This window comes from Monodelphis domestica, chromosome 2 (genome assembly GCF_027887165.1).
Source record: "Monodelphis domestica isolate mMonDom1 chromosome 2, mMonDom1.pri, whole genome shotgun sequence".
In the NCBI taxonomy this organism is placed as follows: domain Eukaryota; kingdom Metazoa; phylum Chordata; class Mammalia; order Didelphimorphia; family Didelphidae; genus Monodelphis; species Monodelphis domestica.
In genome coordinates, this window is record NC_077228.1 from 67,113,562 (window position 1) to 67,135,079 (window position 21,518).

Sequence of the window (21,518 nt, forward strand, 5' to 3'; positions counted from 1 at the left end):
GAGTAGAAGTCTATTAGAATATTATGGTAGCTGGAAAGTGTAATATTGCATGTTGTCTTAAAAAGTTAGGACTATTGCTTATTCTCTAAGCAGAGGTGGCATAAGGATAATTGAGGTATATGGGTGAGATGAAATGCTAAAGAATTTTCAATTTGCACATGAAGTGTAATTGAAGGATACTAAACTGGATTTAAGCTACGTGTGGATACATTTTACCATAAAACATATTTTGAGATTTAGTTAAAAGATTTACACCTGAATTCCTGAACTCTGTTCCCTAAAACATGCTGCCTGTGACTGCTTCCTAGTTTTTGAAGCATTGAATGAGAGTCTAGTTCTATACTGAATATGGCATCATAATATATTGATTAGAAAGAATACTAGATTTGGAGTCAAAAGAATTACATTCAAATTTTAGTCTTCCACTTACAACATCTGTATACTTTGGCAACTTACAACCTCCCAGGTTTTCAGTTTTCTCGTCAGTAGAGAAGATTGGATTAGATGATCTTTAAAATCTCTTGCAGTTTTAATATTCTAGAATTATCCTTGCTTAATGAAAAGTTATTAGCCATTTTGAGATGACTTTGCTCTTTCTAGTTCTACTATCTTCACCTTAAAAAATACCAAATTTGTATTATCACTTATTATTCCATAAATGAGTGATTGTGGTTTAGTCATTTGGAACTCCTCATGACCTCAAGGACCATAGATATTGTGAAGATTGGAGTTGGCTGTCTCCTGATGGTAACAATGAAGGTACTTAGGTCTTCCTTTATTGTGAAGATTAAATTGTAATCCCCTGTCTATTTTTAAATTTTAATCCCCAAGGTGTAACGCCAGTACTTAAAGTAGACCTATCCATTTTGGGATTTTAACTACAAAAAGGTGTGAACTAACCACAAAAAGGTATGAACACCCATTTCATACATTGAGTGGAAGGTCTGTGACCCATGTGTGATAGAGTGGGCAGTCCTGGAAAGGAGTATCTGCTGTGATTGGTAGATTTAGGGTAGGTGACACAAGAGAAAAAGGTCTTTAAATAGTGAAAACAGACACACAGAGAGACTTGAAAGACAGTCATTTGGAATTGGACTGGAAGACAGTCACTGGGACTTGGAGGGAAGACAGTCACTCAGACCTGTAGGGAAGATAGATGCTTGAGGAGAGCCAGGAAGACACAACATACTCAGACTTGGAGTAAAGACACTTGGCTGTGGAACTGGACCCCTGAAGGAGCTCATGCAGGAGACCTTGGACTGTTTTCCTTTTAGATGGTCACTGGGGTAAGTGTAAAGGCTGACTTCTTTCCTTGCCCTTTCTGGAGGTGTGAACCTCTGAGAAAGGCCCATCATCTTGAGACTCCTTTCCCCTGAGAGACTCCTTTCCCCTGACTGGTACCTTAGAAATTCTAACTGACTCAGAGGAAGCTGGAGCTTTCTCTCGCTCCCCTTTTCTCTCTTTCTTAATATCTTCCCTCTATTGTAAAATAAACTACCATAAATTCCATTTTACTTTAGTAGCTCATTTTGGGATTTAGAAATTAAATCCCTGGTGACCACCAATTAAATATTTAGTCCAACCATAAAAATTAACAATATCCATGGGTTTTTCTTGGCAAGGATGCCAGGATGGTTTCTCATTTCCTTCTTCAGTGGGTCCAGCAGATCCTTTTGGACGGTAAAGAGGGTTAAGTGACTTTCCTTTGGTCACACAACTAAAATTGTCTGAAGCCAGATTTGAATGGAGGTCTTCCTGACTACAGGTCCAGTACTCTTAACTGTATTACAGTTGCCTCTATTGATGAGTGAGGCATCGTCTTGGGATTTGGGAAAGTCCTAAAGAAGCACAGTTTCTGCTAGTGGAGAAAATTCAGATAAACAAAATCAAATATCGCAAATTGACCTTGTTTCTGCAGGGAAATTAGCATTGATTAAGGATCTAGTGGTGCTGCTGGGAAAATGTAAAATCAGTATATAGAGATCAAATAAGGGAACATGATGGTAGAAAATTTCACCACTGCAAGTTTCTACCCTCCCCCTTATGTAGAAGAGGTGACTGTATCATATCAGCTGCCAAATGAAGGAATTCCATGAATAAAAGTTAAAAACCAATATACTAGGATCTAAATGGGATGATGGATGGAAGTAAAGTTTCATGTTCTTTAAGAGATGACTTAAAGGCCAAAAGAAGTCTTTCATAAAAGTTATTATGCCAAGAAAATTACCAAAGACTTAAATTTACAGCTCATGTAACTGCATTGTATTTTTCTAGGCTAGAGCAGGTCTATATATCATCGTTAAAAATTACACATCTCAATAGACATGAAAGTTCTAGTATAAATCCATCTTCAACTCTATTCTCACAGCTCACAAATAGTTTGTAAGATTTTATTCTAAGCTTCCCAAACCTACATTTCTCTGTTGGCTTTAGCAACATATTTTAAAATATTAGGCTTTCAAGAAAATGGCTCTCTTTGATGTACAAAAGCCTGGAAAAGTAGAATAAAGGAACTCAGAAGAAACTGGAAGGTCAGAAGGATTTTAGTGGGTGATATTTTTCCTGCTTAGCTGTTTCCCATCTTTTTCTCCCCATTATACTCTTATTGCCAAGTTCATATATATCAGGGACTTTGAGAAACACAGAAATACAATAGAGGTATCAACCAACTTCTCATTAAGAGAGTCACTTTTTCCTATCTCTAAATCTAAACTGACAACCTGTGAGCTTTTCTTCTCTAAGATTTATAAGAGCAATATGATTAACAAGGGGAAAAAGTATATTTTATATTGAAAGATCATCAAGCCAAATCTCCTCTGATTCATAGAACTTTGTTGGGGAATGTTCTCTCCCTGTCTGTCACCGCAAAGCTTTTTCTTCTCATATGGTTCTGATTCTGCATATTTCAGCAGACCTAATGCTTTTTTTTTTCATTCAAGAAAGCATGAGTGTTTGTGAAATAGCATTATTAGGAAACCTTGAGCTCACTGGAAAAGAGAAGAAAAAATGATTTAAAATAAGAAGCTACAGATGAATAGATGGGTGGGTGGGGGTGTCAATGGCATCTGCCAGTTTGATTCACTCCAGACATCAATAACAGTATGTCAGGAATCAAGTATTATTGGAATAATACCTTAGTGACCTAAGCCTGTGATAATTGATTTCACAGCTCAGATAAATTCTTGTGAAGGGCAACATAATTACTTATGTATGAAAAGCTTATGACTTGAAGCAATCAATTTAAATTCCTCTCTTATTGCTTTTTAAATTAAACTTTGAGAGAAAATTAGAGTGTGACGTTCTGTATAGATGAGTTTTGCCTGTCTTTTCAGAGAGGAAAAAACAACCAGCAAATTGATGCCTTTTAGCTTTTCAGAAAGTTATTAAAACTTTAAGAAAATTCTTTGTATTTAAAGCAAAAATATAAGACATCAGTATATTTGTCTAGAACTAGACAATACTTTCTTCTTAGACTGTTTTGGGATTTTTAGCAAAGTAAGTGATGGGAGCACAGGTTCACATTCTTTCTTTTCCAATTATTTTGATGTAGATTATCTTAAACAACTTTTCTCTGCCAGCAAATATTTTTTGTCAAAGCTTATGAGGCAATCATGGACAGTAGGTCTATATCCGAGGACTGCATTGATGAATAAGCCTGAAAATAGCTGTGCAAAGTTCAAAAACAAAAAGAAATTATGGCTTTCACAGCAAGTTTGCTTTTCTTCTAAGATTTCAGAACAAACACTTTGCCCACTCCCCACCTATTTCCCGTAAAAAACTATTTGCTGATTGGCACTTTTCCTCACCTCTCAGAAAAGTACTGTAACTTAGAAGACAAGTGTGACTCCATCTGAGAGCCATAAAACAATCCCAGCTGCTGTTCATTAATGATAGTGGACTAATCACAAGTTGTGAAAATGATGCAAAAAAGCTATAGGATTCTCAGATCACTTTTTAATAAGGCAATGTGCTCCAGTGGGAGGTAAGGATTGCAAGAGAGAGCCTGGCTGACTATCAATCACCTTATAAGGTTTTTACTGATGGTCTGGTATATAATTAAACATTAGAATTTAAAATGTCTGAAGTTTTGATAATTAAATGAGTTGATCATATTCATAGCTTTCATAGTAAAAAACAAGTAGTTTTAAAAAATTATGATAAATCACTGATTTATTGTAGGGGATCAAGGAGACAAAAACAAAACAGGACAAAAACTAAAGCAATTAACTCACAGTTCCCAGACATTCCTATTCAACAAGTTTAAAATCTGAGTATTAGATAATAAAATCAGAGTTGAATTGTAAAAGAATTTATTTTCCGATACTGAATATCAGTGTGTTTAGGAGGGTTTCTGGCAAAAACTGAACACTGAGTCAGAAGGTGTGTAAAGATGTTCTTCAGTCATTTCTCAGTTGGGTCTGATTTTTCAAAACCCCATTTGGAGTTTTCATGGCAAAGATACGGGCATGTTTGCCATTTCCTTCTTCAGCTCATTTTACAGATGAGGAACCTGAAGCAAACAAAGTTAAGTGACTTGTCTAGGGTTACTTAGCTAGGGTTACATAGTTACAAATCTGAGGCCAGATTTGATGGAAGATCGTCTTTCTGACTTCAGGCCTGGCATTGTATCCACTGTATTACATAGCTGCTCATGAAGATGTATAATATCCTGGTATAGAAGTATTTTCAGGAAGTAGAATTTGATGGTTTTTAAGAAAAAAGACTTTAATAGTGCTATGACCATTTCCTTTGAATGGTGTATTAGCTGTGCCCAGCCTGAAAGAAAATCTGCAAATCACTTTGGTGTTCATGGAGACCTCCTCCCAACAACAAAAAATAGACCTTTATTGGAATGATTAGATTTTTGTCATAATCTGTAAGATCTTGCTGAGTAAATAAAACAAATGACAGTCAGAGAAAAAAATCATAGTATTAGAGTGGTAGGAAGATAAAATAGGAACTTTTTTTTTAAACTAATGAATTCAAGGATTTTGTCTTTTAAATTGAGTCACATTTGAACAATGCCAGAAACTATTTTTTAAAATTATTAGTGTTGCCATTCCATCATACAAGAATACATAAAGCAATAATTACCTCCTGCATTCTTGGTAAATTGAGAAAGGTTTATGAACTCTAAGACAAGATCTAAAATAATTTCTTTCTAACTGCTAAGAGGGATATTCTTACTCTCTGAGCTTGCTTTTGTTTCTGGTCTTTTTAAGAATCAGGTACATTCACAACTTTGTATTAAATGCACACAATATGTTTATTTTTCCTTCGATAGTAAGAAAGCAATTTATCCAGAAAGAATAATCTCACTGAGTCTATGTTCTGAGAAGTAATGTAAAGACTAGAATATCATACTCCTGGATCCAAAATTATACTTTCCTGCTGCAGTGTCCTGGATCCTGAATGTAACTATTTAGTGGCATATGTAATTAATTTTAATTAACATAACCGAGCAGAGAGAACTGAAATGACACACTCCTTGATAGAAAATGTTAGTCACACATTGTAGCTAACTCAGAGCAGATGGATGGTTTCAAAAAAGAAAATATTTTCAAAGACCCAATGTATTGGGCTTATTATTCCTTTTTCTCCCATATTTTAGCTGTGTATATTTTAAAACTGTCATTTTAATGGAATTTGAAGCAAGCATCATTCACATAAAAGATCAACATCAGTAACTATGATTTTGATGACTGCTTTTAAATACCTCAGTACAGTTTTTCCCTTTTGCTTTCAATGTAGATGTTTAAATATATAATTTATTAAATTAATGCCTTTTAAGTATAAATATATGTGAGAAATTCAGTGAATATATTCACTCCTTTTTCATAATATAATACAGTAAGATTTAGGTTTTGAAAAATGACTGATATGCCATACACAGATTGAAGCTTGGTTATTGTTCTGTTAGCCTATATACGTTTTAAATTATTATTGTCATAGAATCTTTCTTTTGGCAGGAGCTTAGAAGTCATCCAGTCTAACTCCTCCCTTCCCATGATTACTGCACATGCTGACCATTACCTACAACATGAATTTTTTTAAAAACCAACTGAAGCATGGGGAGCAGCTGGATGGCTCAGTGGATTGAGATCCAAGCTCAGAGACGGGAGGTCCAGCATTAGAATTTGAACTCAGAAACTTCCTAGCTGTGTGACCCTGGGCAAGTCACTTAACCCTCATTGCCTAGCCCTTACTACTCTTCTGCCTTGGAACCAATACACAGTATTGATTCCAAGATGGAAGGTAAGAGTTTAAAAAAAAAAACTGGTAGGACACAGAGACTGTTCATTTTAAATGGGTGGTTAGATGATGCATTCCATAATGCTCTGTGATGTATCAATTCTAGTTTTATTTCCAGGGCTAAGATAGGACACATTTTATTCATCAACTTGTTTGTACATGACTTTTTTCCTCTTCTTGGTTTCCCAGTTTCAAAACAATGACTTCATTTGTGACCAAATTAGATTTGCATATGGTCTTTGCTAAATATCTTAAGGCTGAGAGGTAAATGATAGACTATATCTGGACAACTGAATTCATTTCAAACCAAGTTGATAGAGACATTTACTTTAGCAGTAAAGGGCCATATGAACTTCCTATTCAGGCACCTTAATCCTCAAATCATTCCTGTACTATGAAATAAATATCAACTTTGGGATAGAATTTTTGAAGATTTTCTTCATTTTCCCTATCTGCCATAACTTTTTTTTTGCTCACATCAATGATGATGACATGCCAAGGGCAGATTTAGTCATCAGATAGCCTTGGGGTAAAAGTGAGGATATGTTGGGATTCTATAAATGCAGAAGAGTTATTTGAGAAATGGATGCCAAGAAAATGTGGCTAATCAGGATGAGCAGGTGTCAGGTATAATTATTAATTAATCACAACTTGTTTTTGACCAAAAAGTAAAGAAAAAATTATCTAATTTTGTGAGGAAGAGGATCATACCTGCCTTTGACTCCATGACTTTCTGAACCTACTTTGTATCACAGATCTAAACTTTACCATGAGAAAGTTAGTACTAAGCTAATTATTGAGCAAATTTTCCATTAAAAAAAAGAACTGATGCATAGTGAATTAAGGAGAAAGAGAGAAAATATGCATAATGACTACAATAATATAGAATGAAAGAACAAAAAATGTAGACTAATAACCAAGAAGCTCGGGTGTGGAGAAGGGTAGAAAAAATGCACCTTCCTCTTTATCTTATTAGTGATGGATAATTATCAGTTAAGCAAGTTACTGCAAATATTTATTCTGTATATACCAGGTGCCAAGAATCATGCTGGGCATGGGGTATTCAAGGACAAAAGTAAAATATCCCTGCTGGCAAGGAATTTATATTGAAGAATAGCACATATAAATTATGGAAAATATGTAGACGTTTCAACAAAAGTTAATTTTGAATAGAAAGGTCTAGCAGTTGAACATGCTTCATGGAGAACATGGAATACCCAGTCCTCTCAATGATTCCTACCTCTTGCATTCATGAGGTAGTCACCAAGGCTGTGAACAAAGATCTTCAGATCATCATTTGATCACCTGTACAGAGAAAATGAATACAGTGCAGAAGAGGCAGGCATGTATTTGCTGTCATTTACCTATATTCATCTATCTATTGCTGAGGTGGAAGAATAGGCAAGGGGAGGAGAGAAATCTTTGTCCCCTCACCAAAAGTCTGAGAGGCCGGTGGCAGAGTCCCAAGTAATGTGTTTGAAGCAAGGTATCAGAAACTGAGAAAATGGAGGGTGTTTCTTTTTTTGATTGGGTGGCTCCTTTGGAACTGGTGGTCATTCCTCTTTTGCATGGTCCCTCTCCCAAGACAAAGCCCAAAGGACCAAATTTTGGAGCCTCTGGTTGAATATCCCCTTTAGCTAAAAGCCAACCTTTATATATCTTTAGAAGTGGCCTGAGCACATACCCATTTTCATCAACCCCACCACCACCAAGGACAGAAACCAAAGGACCAAACAAGAGACCAGACTAGTCATTAAGAGACCAGAGCATGTGTAAATGTCCATGAAGCTAAAAAAACATCTCCATAAGTTCATCCCTATTACAATCTAAAGAAAGAATATTTAAGGGAGAATAATAGGTATCTTCAAATATTTGAACGTTTGTCATATTCATAAGAGTATAGAATTTTTTTTTGTTGCTTTAGGGAAATAGCTAAAACCAATATATTAATGTCACAGAGGTACAGTTTTCAGCTCATTATAATAAGTATCTGATGAATTGGAGTGGGTAGAGTCTTTAGACAAGCAGACTACTAGCAAGCTACTACAATAGTCTAGGCATGAAATGATGAGGGCCAGCAACAGAATAGTGGCAAGATGTTGCAAAGATGAATTCAAAAAGCCTGGGAAACATATTAGATAAAGACAGGAAGAGTGAGAGATAATAAGGAGTCAATGATGATACATAGCAAGGCTGAAGATTTAGGAAAGTGTTATTGCCCTTACAACCAACTAATAGGGAATTTAGGAAATAGAGAATGTTTAGGAGGAGCAATAATGAATTTGGCTTTGGATTTGCTGAGTTTAAGATATCTTCTGGACTTCTGGACATCTAGTTTGGAATATCTGAAAGATAATCTGAGATGTGAGATTGGAGGTAAGCAGAAGTTAGGGTATTACAGATTGATTTAAGACTCAGCAGCATAGAGATGGTCATTAAATCCATTAAATCACCAAGTGAAGGAGTGTATTAGAATAAGGTCCAGGGCAGAATCCTGTGGGACATCTATGGTTATAGGGTTGTGTTGGTGAAACCTTTTGGCATGTGTGCCAGAAAGGGCTGCTCTGCTTCTCCTCTCCACCTCACCTGAGGACATTTCTCACATCACCCATTCCTCTACTTAGCAGCCCAATGGGAGCGCTTCCTCTCTCCCCTGTCTGGAGTAAGGTGGGGGTGCTCACATGTGGTGTGAGGGTCACAGTTTGGGCACTCAGCCTCTAAAAGGTTCATCATCACTATTATAAGGCATGACCTAAATAAAGATCCAGCAAAGGACACTGAGAAAGAGAAGTCATAGGTAAGAGGGGAACCAGGATAAACTGAGTAGGGTGTATTCATTGAAAAAATGTAAGTGCATCAGATTTAAAGTGGATCCCATTTTTATTTTTAAATCATCATATTGCTAAGAGGCATGCCCTGTAAAAAATAAAATTTTAAATTAGACAATATATCTAAAGCACTTAGCAGACCTTTAAAATGCCCTATAAATGTGGGTATGTCATGTTACTAGACTATATAGATTCCAGGAAGAGCAGAACAATGTTTTCTCTAAAGTTTGGGTCCATCCGGTCCCCTAACACAGTTCACTGTGTAAGGGGGAGAAATGTAAGGGGTTAATATAAAAGGCTGAACTGGATTATTTAGGAGTAGGGTCTCCAGGAATTTAGGCAAATTCCAAAGAAATTTATTTTAATAATTTATTTATAAAATATGGAAAAAGTGAAAGAAAATCAGAGAGAGGATAGGGTAAGATATATAACCTACATACTTAAATATTTTGCTCTGGCCTGGGTTCAACCCAGTCAGGGCTAATTAGCCATTAGTCAGAGAGGCCTCAGCCTTGAGCCAAGGACCTGGGGATGCAGGAAGCCTCTCTCAAGAGGGTAGGTCTCTCCTGAGGATAGTCCCTTCAGAAAATCCAGGAAAGGAGTCAGCAGCCTTTTTCACCTACCCCACATGTTAAGGAAAGTAGAAGGAGACTGAAATCCTCAGTCAGAGCTACTCCAAAGTCAAAACCTCCAAAGACCTCTTCACAGGAAGTTCTTGGCATTTTAAAAAACCATTTCTTTTTGTCACTTCCTGTGACTTTCTTCTGTTTCATGTGTACCAATTACAGCTAAAGTTTTACTTAGGACTGCCCAGGGGGCAGTCAGTAGATTCTGATTCATCACCCACTACTGCACATGTGGGTCACAGACCTCCCTCACTCAAATATAAGTGGGGTGTATATGCTTCTGATGATTAAATCTAAAAATGGGCAGGAGAGAGTTAATTTAATCTTCACAACTGTGCATAGTAGGAAAATAATTGTTATTTAATTGAATACAATCAAAGAAGTAATAGAAAAAGCCTGGATATACTGAATATGTATTTGTTTGCTCAATTCCAAAATAATTATTAAATGAAGGAGCAGATATCTTCAAAGCTTCAGGGATGGATGGTTATGGCAATTAAAAGGAGGTTCTACCTCACTAAGTGAATATTAAACTTATGTAAAGCGGAAACAGTAATATCATCAAAAATAGTGGAGAGAGAAGAGATTTGGGTTCAAATAATGACTCTAATACTTGCTATTTTGTGACGTGGGTAAGACATTTAACTTTAACTCCATCTTCCTCTCCTATAAAATGGGTATAATAATTGAGAAATCTTAGGATTTTTATGAGCAGAACTTTTAAATTTTAACATATTAATTATAGCATCATATCATAATAAATATATGGTTTATTCAATCTAAATATGATTTATAAACAAACTTTATTAATATATAAGTTTTCAAAAAGTTTTTAACAAAATTTTATATGGCAGAGCCTGAATGAGACTGACAGAGAAGATAGTTATTCTGTTTCATAATAATAGTCAAAAATTATTAACCATTTATCAAGTATGACATTCTGTAGGTGCAAGAGATACAAAGCTAAAAATGTAACAGTCACTGCCTTCAGAGAGCTTACATTGAGTGAAATAATGTATGTGAAATATACAAAAGAGCTACAAAATGAATACAAGTTGGGTTTCAGAGGGGGTCTGTTGCAGCTGGAGAGATTACAAGAGCCTTTAACACAGTGGTTCTCAACCTTTCTAATGTCGTGACCCCACAATACAGTTCCTCTTGTTGCGGTGACCCCAAACCAAAAAATTATTTTGGTGGCTACTTCAAAACTGTAATTTTGCTACAGTTATGATTCAGAATGTAAATGCCTGATATGCATTATGTATTCTCATTGCTACAAATTGAGAGGCTGAGAATTGCTGCAACACAACAGGTCAAATTTGATTTGAGTCATGAAGTTAAAGATACTCGCTGAGATGAAGGATATGATGGGAGGGGATGCAGTACATTTAAAACATGAAGGCCAGTCATAACATGGACATGAATATGGGATGAAGCTCTAAGGGTGATGCTTTAATCTTTGATGGATTGAGATGGAGTGTTTATGAGGCAAAACAAATGTACTCATCTACATGGACCCTAAGCATATTTCTACATTCTAATTCTTTGATACTTAGTTATTGAAAGGGAGATGTGTGGATGAGAGAATTACAGACTGCATTGCAAAGACTTGGTTTGCAGGAAAACATCATGCAGGAAGAGAATGGAATTCTGCTGTCAACCAGGGATGGGATAGAAGCTCTAGTGTTAAGGTAAAAATTAGGGTTGTTGACTGAATATATTATATTAGTGGTCACCAGGGATTTAAATTCAATCCAAATAAAATACTGAAGTCAGTTTGGGATTTTTATGGTTGTTTAATTATAATAGAAGGAAAAAATTAAGAAGGAAAAGAAGGTATGGGTAGGAGATTTTCTCTGGCATAGAGTAAGTCAAACGGAGTTCAGAGGCCTCAGCCAAGGGGCCTTCTCAGAAGATTAAATCTAGCACGGCTTCCAGCCACAAGGCCTCCTCCTAGATGAGAGTCCTCCTAGGACGATAGTGCTTTCAGGAGGTCAGAGAAAGGAGGAATCAGCCTTACCACTCACCAAGGTTGCTCAGGGAAGACGCCTCACCTAAACTTCACTACAGAACCAAAAGCTGCAAGCACACCAAAAGCTGCCCAGAGCTCCCAATGCCACCAAGATCTCCCAACACTGCTAGGAGAGTGATCATAGGAAGTGACGTGAAATATATAGGCCGTTTTTTACAACACTTCCTGTGTCTCACATGTACCAATGGTGACTTAAGCTTGGCTTAGGACATCCCAGGGGGTCAGTCACTTGCTAGCACATGCCGGTCATAGGCCTTCCTCCCCAACACTTAATCCTTAAGTGGGGCTGTAAACATTCCTGGTTGCTAAAATTCTAAAGACTAAGCAGGGTGTAGTAAATCTAAAATTCACACTAGCCAAGAAAAGGTGATCAGCAGTTGGGGAGGGAATTCTTCTCTTTTTTGAATTTGAAAAGAGAGGAGCATCTTGGTGAGCTCAACCTGTTGTGATCCTTCATCTATCTGAAAAAATCAGATTAGCCATCCCTCTGTAGTAGTGGATAGAGAATTTTTCCCTTTGGGGAAGATAAGAGACTATCCACCCAAGAAGATTTTCAATTGATCTCTTCAATAACTGTACATCTCTCTATATCAGGAAAATACAACAGCCTGACTCTACAATCTCACCAGGGACTCAGGTCTGCAGACCTGAGCCCTCAACCCCTGAGGGGAATTTAGGTTAAAATGGAAATTAAGGATTTCCTAATTTTCCCTCTACCCTAAACCTACCATTCCTAAATATCAAAAAGAATAAATTGATCTTATTAATCCAGAAGAAACTGAACATCTTATTCATCTAATGTACTAAGGGGATCAGGATAATATCTATCAAGGGAAGGAAATCAGATACTGAAGGGGATTTCCTCCTTACCTTTCAGCTCTGGACCTTGATCAAATCTCTCACCTTCCCTTATGTAGCTCTGTCCAAGAGAGGAAGTAGTGTTTCTTTTTGTCTGTCCCCTCTCTCTCTCTTAGAGCTTTCAAACTTTGGTTCCTGATCCCCCAATAGTACAGATGTACATGTGAAATCTGACTATATCTACTACTATACTATTATTCCCAATGTCAGGTTACCATGAGTTTCCAAAACAACTGCAAATGCTAAGCGAATAATCAAACAGAAAATGGAATCAAGTAGTGTGATTGTCATTGCTTGCCCTATTGTGGTCCAACAGGCTGCAGCTGCCAGTTGGAAGGTGAGAGCTCTCAGCGATGCTCTTGCTAGGGAGTTACCCCAAAATTATTGAGGAGGAGGACACAAATGAAAAATATCAAGGAAAGAACAAACTAAGAGCATTAATCAGTTAGCCAAAGGAGAGTCAAGAAAACAGAAATTTGGAAGACTAAGAAGGATTCTGTGCTGAATGCAAGCAGTGGGATAATACTATAGTCAATGACTGCCAAAAATTGCTTCCCAGCCTGCCCTGACTATGCAATGCTAATGAGTATCAGCTGATGCAGACAGTGATTTACAATCCCTTTCAGGGGTATTTGTTGCTCTTGGTATCCCAGAGTAGAGGAGGAAAACCATAGTCCCCTGCAGGACAACTTCCAAAGCAGATTTCTTGAAATAGCAAGTAATATTAAGCAAAAAACAGTTTCCCAGCAATGAGTTTGTGCTCCATTGGCACTTCCCCCAGGCCCTTAACAGAATTATAGGATATCAGAGTTGGGATATAGCCTAATGGTTATATAGTTGAATCTATATCTGACAAAGAATTCCTTCTACAGCATATCTGGCAAGTGATCATCCAGCTTTTCCTTAAAGAAATCCAATGAATGGTTGGGTACCCAGAACCTCTTGAGACACAGTCCATTCCTCTTTGGGATACCTCTTAACTGTTAGGAAGTTGTTCTTGGCAACAAGCTAAAATTGCCTCTTTAAAACTTCTAGACATTACTTGCAGTTCTACACTCCTAGGCCAAACAGAGCAAATGGAATCTCTTTCATGTAGTAGCTGTTCAAAGACTTGAAGACAGATAACACATCCCTCCAAACCATCAGTTCAACATCCCCAAAAAGTAGCTGGCAAGCCTACCTTGAATGGGCATCTAAATTGCTAAAGACTCAGGGAGTTGTATTCCTTCCAAGCATGGGAAGAGAGGAAGCTAATGCAAAATTGGAGCATGAAGGCTGAGGGTTTCCTCAACAACAGGAGCTTTAAGGATCTCTTGAGAGGGAGGAGCAAGGACATGGCTTTCTCCCAACACATAGAGAGCAGCAGTGCAATGACATTGGCAATCATTTCTTCAAACCCAAGCTTCCAAGAGAGACTCATGGAATAAACCGACTTTTTAATGTCTGGTTTTGTTTTTGTTTTCAGTCAATTAACAGGCACTCAGATGGCTAGTGTTAAGGACAGAAACAGACCCAGAACAACTCTCAGGCAGTTCTTAACCCACACCCCCTGCCTTATTTCAAATGGATGTGCCCCATAACCCTTTTCTAAATTGTGTCTTTTTATTCTGGTAAAGAGAGTATCTAGCTACTCTGATCTTATTTCTCATAAGCATCTGTGCTTGTCCCTGTCCTCTGCATTTCTTTATTTCGTGTTGTTAGAGGAATGAAGAATATGGAATAGCTCTAGGAATCATTCAGGAGAGAACTTTCCTAACTATGGGCTGGGATCTCAAAGCCCATTGTTAGGGTGTTTTCATTCTATTATTTGAGGCATAATCATGAACTTCTAATATGCTTCACAACTATGCTCCCAAAGGCAGAATTACTATGAATTTGGGGTCTTTTGATTATATCACTTAATCATGAGACAGGTTGCACAGTCCTTGTATGGCATGGACTTCAGTACTTTCGACATTCTAGTTGTTCTCAGTGGAAGCTGTCAATGCCCTTACTAAAATGTGGTGTCCAACACTAAACGCAATTCAATCTGTATCTAAACTAGATTTAGAAATTAGTACTACAAGTAAAAAGATCCATCTCTTGTAATTATACTAATTCAGGTTCTATCTTGTTAGTATCGTTCATTCTACTTAGATCTTTCGGCATTTCTATTTTAAGTCCCAACATGTGTTGACAGGAAAATAATCCTAGGCATTTGCAATGATAGATTTAATTTAGAAGTAAAATGTTCTTTCTTAGGTTTCTGTTATCAGTGGAACTTTGTTGCAAAGATTAACCTTTCTGTGTTAACTGAAGGAGTTTAGCAAATTCTCTGGTGGTAAAATTTACTTTGTTTATTTTCTTTAGCAATCTGGTTTTATAAACATAGTCCTACTAGAGTGTATGTTATGTTTTTGCTTTCAATGTATGAAGGAATTATTCACAGTTAGAGTAAGCTAAATGGTATGTAACCTCCTTCATTTTCATTTAAATACATTATTTTGAGAAAACAGAGAAATTACTACTTTCATTTGAGATGAAAAGTGTATTCCTAGATACATATTTTGTACAATTTGCCTCGTTCATTTGATATATTTGAGAATATCAAATGAATTTTTTAGTTAATTGAGTTTTGGTGATTCAGCATTTTTCTCCTTAGAACAAAAGGATGAGAGGTACGATTTGACCAAATGAGGGAAAATCTGATTTCAAATGAATCTGTAAGGTTTGTGCAGGCTGTGTAAGATGGGAATGTCTACATGAGATGTCTACTATATTGACTATTGCCTTGAGGGGAGACTCAAGTCTCTGGAATCTTGACTTGCTCTTCAAGGGATACTGCAATTCCTATATCAGGGGAGCAAGAGAAAGGATCAGAAAGATGGCTTCTTTGTTCTCTTGTGATAGAGAAATACCAGACTAGAATTTTATATACCTTTTTCCTTTATATTGTTAGTGGCATAATTTGTAGGTTCAAAACAAAAGCTGCTAGCTTCTCTGGTCACTATCCCTTAAAAGAGGAAAAAAAGTCTTGAGCTCAAACTTGCCAGATTGAGTCCTTCCCACCAAATGCTAATTAGATAAAGACCTCACAAAGAGTAAATCATAGGTAAAACCATCCAAGCAAATAGTAAACAGAAACTAGAGACTTTGTATAGGTGAAATATGCCAGAAAATACAGAGTAAATGAATTCTCCCACTGGGAGCTAGAGATTTCACCTGAAACCTGAGCTCAACTAAAGGAAAAATTCTTCAAATTCTTTCTAGAGACAAGCTAGAAATAAGGCAAAAGCTGGCTTCCCCAGCATGTCTGTAGCTTCAAAAAGTCTTTCTCTTTTCACATGTGTGAAGTCGGTCCTGGACAATACTTCTCTCTTTGGAAGAAGAAAAAAAGAATGATTCTCCTCTCCATAGCTTCCTCAGTTAGTCAATCATTGTTTTAGTTAGTCATTTAACAGAAAGTCTCTTGAAAATGATCCAATAGACTGGCCTGAAACTTGGGTTACACATTGAGAGTTTGATATATTAACAGATACTGGGTACATATATGTCTGAAATCAGGCAGACGATTTCAAATTTGGCCTCAGACACTTATTAGCTGTGTGGCTCTGAACAAGTCACTTAACCTCTTCATATTTCCTTTCCTGAAAAAATTTGGATAGCAATACTACTACCTACCTCACAGTACCTTGTTGTGAGGATCAAATGAGATAATAATTATAAAGATCCTAGCACAATAACTGGTGCAAAGAAAGTGCTATGTAAATGTTATTACTTCTCTAAGACTATATTATACATATATGTATATACATATTATTAGGAATTCATATGAATATATTCATATTTATTCTTGTAGACATATGTAATCTTATAGACATATATGTACATATGATTTAATAGATTAATGTCACATTTTGCCTTTAACACAACCGACTCCTATTCCTTCAGGGCTTCTTGCTCTTTGATAGCTTCCATTTTGCTCAATCATTATTATTAGTTCTTCAAGCAGCTACCTTAATGAAGATGAAAATGGCATTCATTTTTTTGGGCTGCTATGTCCTACTGGTGACATATACTCATCTTACAGTTTAGTGAAATACTAATCTTGTATAGATGAATTACTGTCTACTCATATTTCCTTTATTTTATACTTTCATAGTTGATTTAGAACCTAAGTATAAAACTTTTTGTTCGTCTTTATTAAATTTCATTTTGCCAGATTCAGTCACATATTCTAGTATGTTGAGACTTTTAAAAAAATTTACTGACATTAGGTATATTATATGTGCCTTCTATTTTTATGATATCTGTTATGTAAATCATTGTGTTGCCTTTTCCTAGAGATGGTCTTCTGAGGTGATGTCAAACCATTTATAGAGATACTCTTGAAGCACAGCCATTTAACTAGGTCTGAATCTACCCAAGTATAAGTAACACTACATAACTCATATCTCTTCTTTCTTAGCCATATGAATAGCACCAGAGACTTGGTTAAGTATTTTGTGAAAATGTAGGTAGATCATACTTCTATCATTTCCCTGATACACGAGTCTAGAAAAGGAAATTCATTTAGTTGGATTTGACCTCTTCTTCAAGTAAATTCAACAAACATTTATATAATGGCTATAACTTGTTAATCATGGGAGATACACAAAGAAAAATGAAACTGTCCTTGCTTAGGGGCTTACTTTCTGCTTGGGGGATACAAGATATATGGGAAAAAGGGAGGAAGAAGGAGGGAAAGGAGAGGGCAGGAGGGAAGAAAGAAAGGAGGAAAAACAGGGGTCAGTAAAGAGTAAAGGAACAAGAGAGGAAGGAAGAAGGAAAGAAGGAGGAAGAAAGAGGGAGGGAAATTGGGAGGAAGAAAAAAGATTAGAAGAAAAGGAAGAGGGAAGGAAAGAGAAAGGACATTATATAAGAAGAAAGGGAGAAGAAGAAATAGAAAATATTTTAAATGAACAAGCAATACATATACAGAAACATAGATTTGACCTCAAATTTTGGGATCTAGTGGCATCACATCCAGTGACCAGAATATATCTTGAATAAGTATGAAGAATAAATATGAGTAATATCTTATTACTGAATAGAGAGGGAGAATTTGAGTACATTATAAAAAATACTTATGTGCAGATATTTAGGAACCAGAGATGGTAAGAATGTTAAAGAATATATAAGTTAAGGTCAATAGGAACTGAGAACAAAAGCAAAACTTAAGAGTAGTCTACAGAGTCCCTGGATAAAAAGAATTCTTTGAAGATTTGGGAAAACAAGCTCTTAAGCCTGGTACAGAAATATGAAGTATAAAAGTGATAGGGGACTTCAATTATTCAAGTATCTTCCCTTGTATACTCACTCTCTCTCACTCTCTCAGCCTCTCATTCTCTTACTCTGTCTTGTTCTTTGTCCTGATCCCACTCTCTGTATCTCTTTCCCAAAAGCAGAGTAGATAGCAGTTTCTTGACTGGCCTGATAATTTCATCCTTCAAAAGAGGAAAACACCAATAAAAAAATCAGTTCTGCAAAGGATTCTTACAAGCAAAGAAATGAACTCTGGAATGAAAATTATATGTAACTCCATGTGACTAACACAGTAAGGAACTAGACATTTTCTCCACTGACTCTTATTTTCTTCAGCATTCCACTCAGTCAAAAAAAAAAAAAAAGGAATTATGTACCAAAGGCAGAGCAATGACAACTATTTCCAGAAGCCAAAATATTAAGAGGCCAGACAAGGTAATTGCTTTATAAATTAACAGTGGAGAACACTAATGTCTCCTACATTTCCTTTGTCGTACCTCTACCTAACAGCATCCATATCTGATGGGGCACATGACTTGATAACAGGTTGTGTTCTAGTACCCACTTGGCATTTACCAGCTGCTTCAGCAGTCTCCACATTCCCTACCCTCACTCCATATTCTGTGATAATAAGCAACAGACTTCAACTCTAGCTAGCCACTTGTGGAAGAGAAAAAGAAATAGGAGAACAGACCTGCCTGGTATTGGTGGACTTAGAGACTTAGTGGTAGACTTAGAGAACTGAAAAACATAGGGTACTAGCATAGGGAATTAAAGAACCCAAGATGCACTAAAATACGGATTGACAAAATAAGAATCTAAGAAGGTCTTGATTAAAAAATGAAGTCAAACCAATAATATACAATTTAGTATGGATGAATAAAAGAGTATACTGAGGTTTGAAATACCAACTTCAAGAGTGGAACCAATATGGTGGAGAAGGTATACAGATCCACATTATTGCTACCAAATTACCCTCCAAAAATCTATTATATAATGCCTCAAAATGAATTCTTAAACAGCATAATCTACAAAAAATGTGATGAAATAAATTTTATCCCAAAACAACTTATAAAGCCAGCACAGAAGATCCATTGCACTAGGGTACAAATATTGTTCAAAGCAGGACACTAAGGCAAGTCCCACCATGGCAACAGGATTTGGGAGCAGCTGAATCAGCAACAAAGGTTTACAGAGCTCTCAGCCGTAGGTGGTAAGGAAGGTTGGACAACTGTTCAAAAGAAGACTACAGGGGTCCCTTTCTTGGATCTGTATACAAGATTCTTATTACATTGCCCATAAGCAGTTCCATGTCACAGTCCCGGGATATAATCACAAGATGAGTAGGATCATGAGCACCCACCAGCCCTGTGGCCACAAGGGAGCATGGGACCCTGGTCATAGTTCCAAGGCAGAAACATAGTACTCATGGCTATGCATAGACCAGAGTACAGACTGGGAGAGTATTAAACACATCTCTCCTTATATCATATCACCTTAGAACTGAAAACAGAACTAGTTCTGAAGGTAGCTACACAAAAAACCTGAAGTTTAAAATAGTGCTCCTTTCACCACAGTTACAGAACCCAACTTTAACAGTTTCTTTTAATTAAAAGAAAAGTAAAAGGGTAGAAAATGAGCAAACAACAAAAAAAGAAACTCAGTATAGAAAGTTATTTGGGTGAAGGGGAAGATCCAAACCCAAATTCAAAAGGAGACAATGAAGTCAATACTGCTTCATCCAAAGCCATCAAGAAAAAATTGAATTTCTCTCAAGACCAAAATTAATGGAGGAGCTCAAAAAGAATTTTAAAAATCAAATAAGAGAGTTAGTTGAAATATGGGGGGGGAGAGGAAGAGTGAGAGAAAAAATTCATGAAAAAAAAAGAGTCAACAGCTTAGTTTAGGAGGCTGTGAATGTTAAAACCTCTATATGCCAAACTGTAAAGGTTTTGGCCAAACTGTAAAGGATAATTTTTAGTGTTTTGACTTAAAATCTAAATAAGTGGTTGCCATGGGAAATTCCCAAATAATGAAAAATTCCCAAGTCATCTGGGGATTTATGGAGATTTTAATTAATACAAATGAAGGAATTAAGGGGTGGGGGAGAGAGAGAGAGAGAGAGAGAGAGAGAGAGAGAGAGAGAGAGAGAGAGAGAGAGAGAGAGAGAGAGAGAGAGAGAGAGAGAGGGAGAGGGAGGGAGAGAGGGAGAGGGAGAGAGGGAGAGAGAGAGAGAGAGAGAGAGAATAGCCAAGCAGTAGAAAAGGGCCTAAGCCAAAATGGCCTAGGCCTGAGCCTAAGGGAGAGTGAGTTAGTCTTTATCACTCACCACAAGATCGTCTCCAAGCAAGCTCCAGTCCTCCACTGAATCTCCTGAACTGAGTTCAGAGTCTAACTCCATGCTGCATTCAATTGTGAACTCCATTCAAAATGTCCTCACTTCAACTCTGAACTCCAACTCTAAATTACCTTTTGCCCCTTCCTTTTAAAGAAATTTTCTCTTATGTTACCTCCCCTAAATTTTCACGTCTACCAATCACAGTAGATGCTTTTTCCCAGTACTGCCCATTCTTAGTTCTCATCTTCTTTGGTTCTCACCTTCTCTGGTTAGAGTAAATCCTCTGAGTACTTCACACCTCTTTGTTAAGCTTTCCTTTTGTAAGTTGCTTGACCTTTTACATACTAATTTAACTAACTTTATAGGTACTTAGCACCCTTTTGTATTAGATCTAAAAATAGACCTAGTTTAAGGTTCTAGCTTTACTATAAGATATGAGTTAGTGACTTTCATTGTTCAATCAGGAGTTTACAACTTTATCTTCCCCTAAGGCACTGTCTGAGTAGGGTGGAATAATTTTAAAAGTTTCCATTACATTCCTGATTAAGTATCTTCATTGTTAAAAATGGAGAATAGCTTAATCAAATCTTCTAAAGTGGAGTCTGAGTAGTTTTAAGATTCACAAGGCATAAAAAACATACTGAAGAAATGAATCTCTTAAAAAACAGAATAGACCAGTTCATAAAGAGGAACAAAAATGAACTGAAGAGAAGAACTTTTTTAAAAAGAAGAATTAGCCAAATGGAAAAGGAAGTATGAAAAGCTCACTCAAGAAAATCATACCATAAAAATTAGAATTGGGCAAGTGAAAGCCAATGACTCCATGAGACATCAAGAAAAAAAAAATCAGTCAAAATAATGAAAAAAAAACAGAAGAAAATGTGAAATATCTAATTTGAAAAAAAATTGACATGGAAAATAAGTCCAGGAGAGATAATCAAATAATTACTGGACTACCTAAAAGCTATGATAAAAAAAAAAGCTTAGACATCATCTTTCAAGAAATTATCTAGGAAGACTGATCTGATATTTTAGAACCAGAAAGTAAAATAGAAATTAAATGAATCTACCAATAACCCCCTGAAAGGGATTCCAAAAGGATAACTCCTAGGAATATTATAGCCAAATTCCAGAAGTCCCAAGTCAAGGAAAAAATATTGCAAGCAGCTAAAAAAAGAAACAATTCAAATATTGCGGAGCTACAGTCAGGATAAAACAATATTCATCATCGTCTACATTATAAGATCAGGGGACCTATAATATGATATTGTAGAGGGCAAAAAAAGCTAGGACTTCAACCA

At 36.5% G+C, this 21,518-nt stretch overlaps 1 protein-coding gene and 1 long non-coding RNA gene across 10 annotated transcripts in view; one reads left to right on the plus strand and one right to left on the minus strand.

Moving 5' to 3' along the window:
* The window catches only part of LOC103095025 (uncharacterized), a 30,235-nt gene extending 16,358 nt beyond the window's left edge, over positions 1–13,877 (minus strand). Inside the window, exon 1 of the long non-coding RNA XR_461293.3 lies at positions 13,777–13,877. This is a non-coding gene — a long non-coding RNA (uncharacterized LOC103095025). The remainder of the gene's footprint in view (positions 1–13,776) is intronic.
* DNM3 (dynamin 3) overlaps positions 1–21,518 on the plus strand; it is a 647,411-nt gene that overhangs the window by 457,545 nt on the left and 168,348 nt on the right. The window lies entirely within an intron of this gene.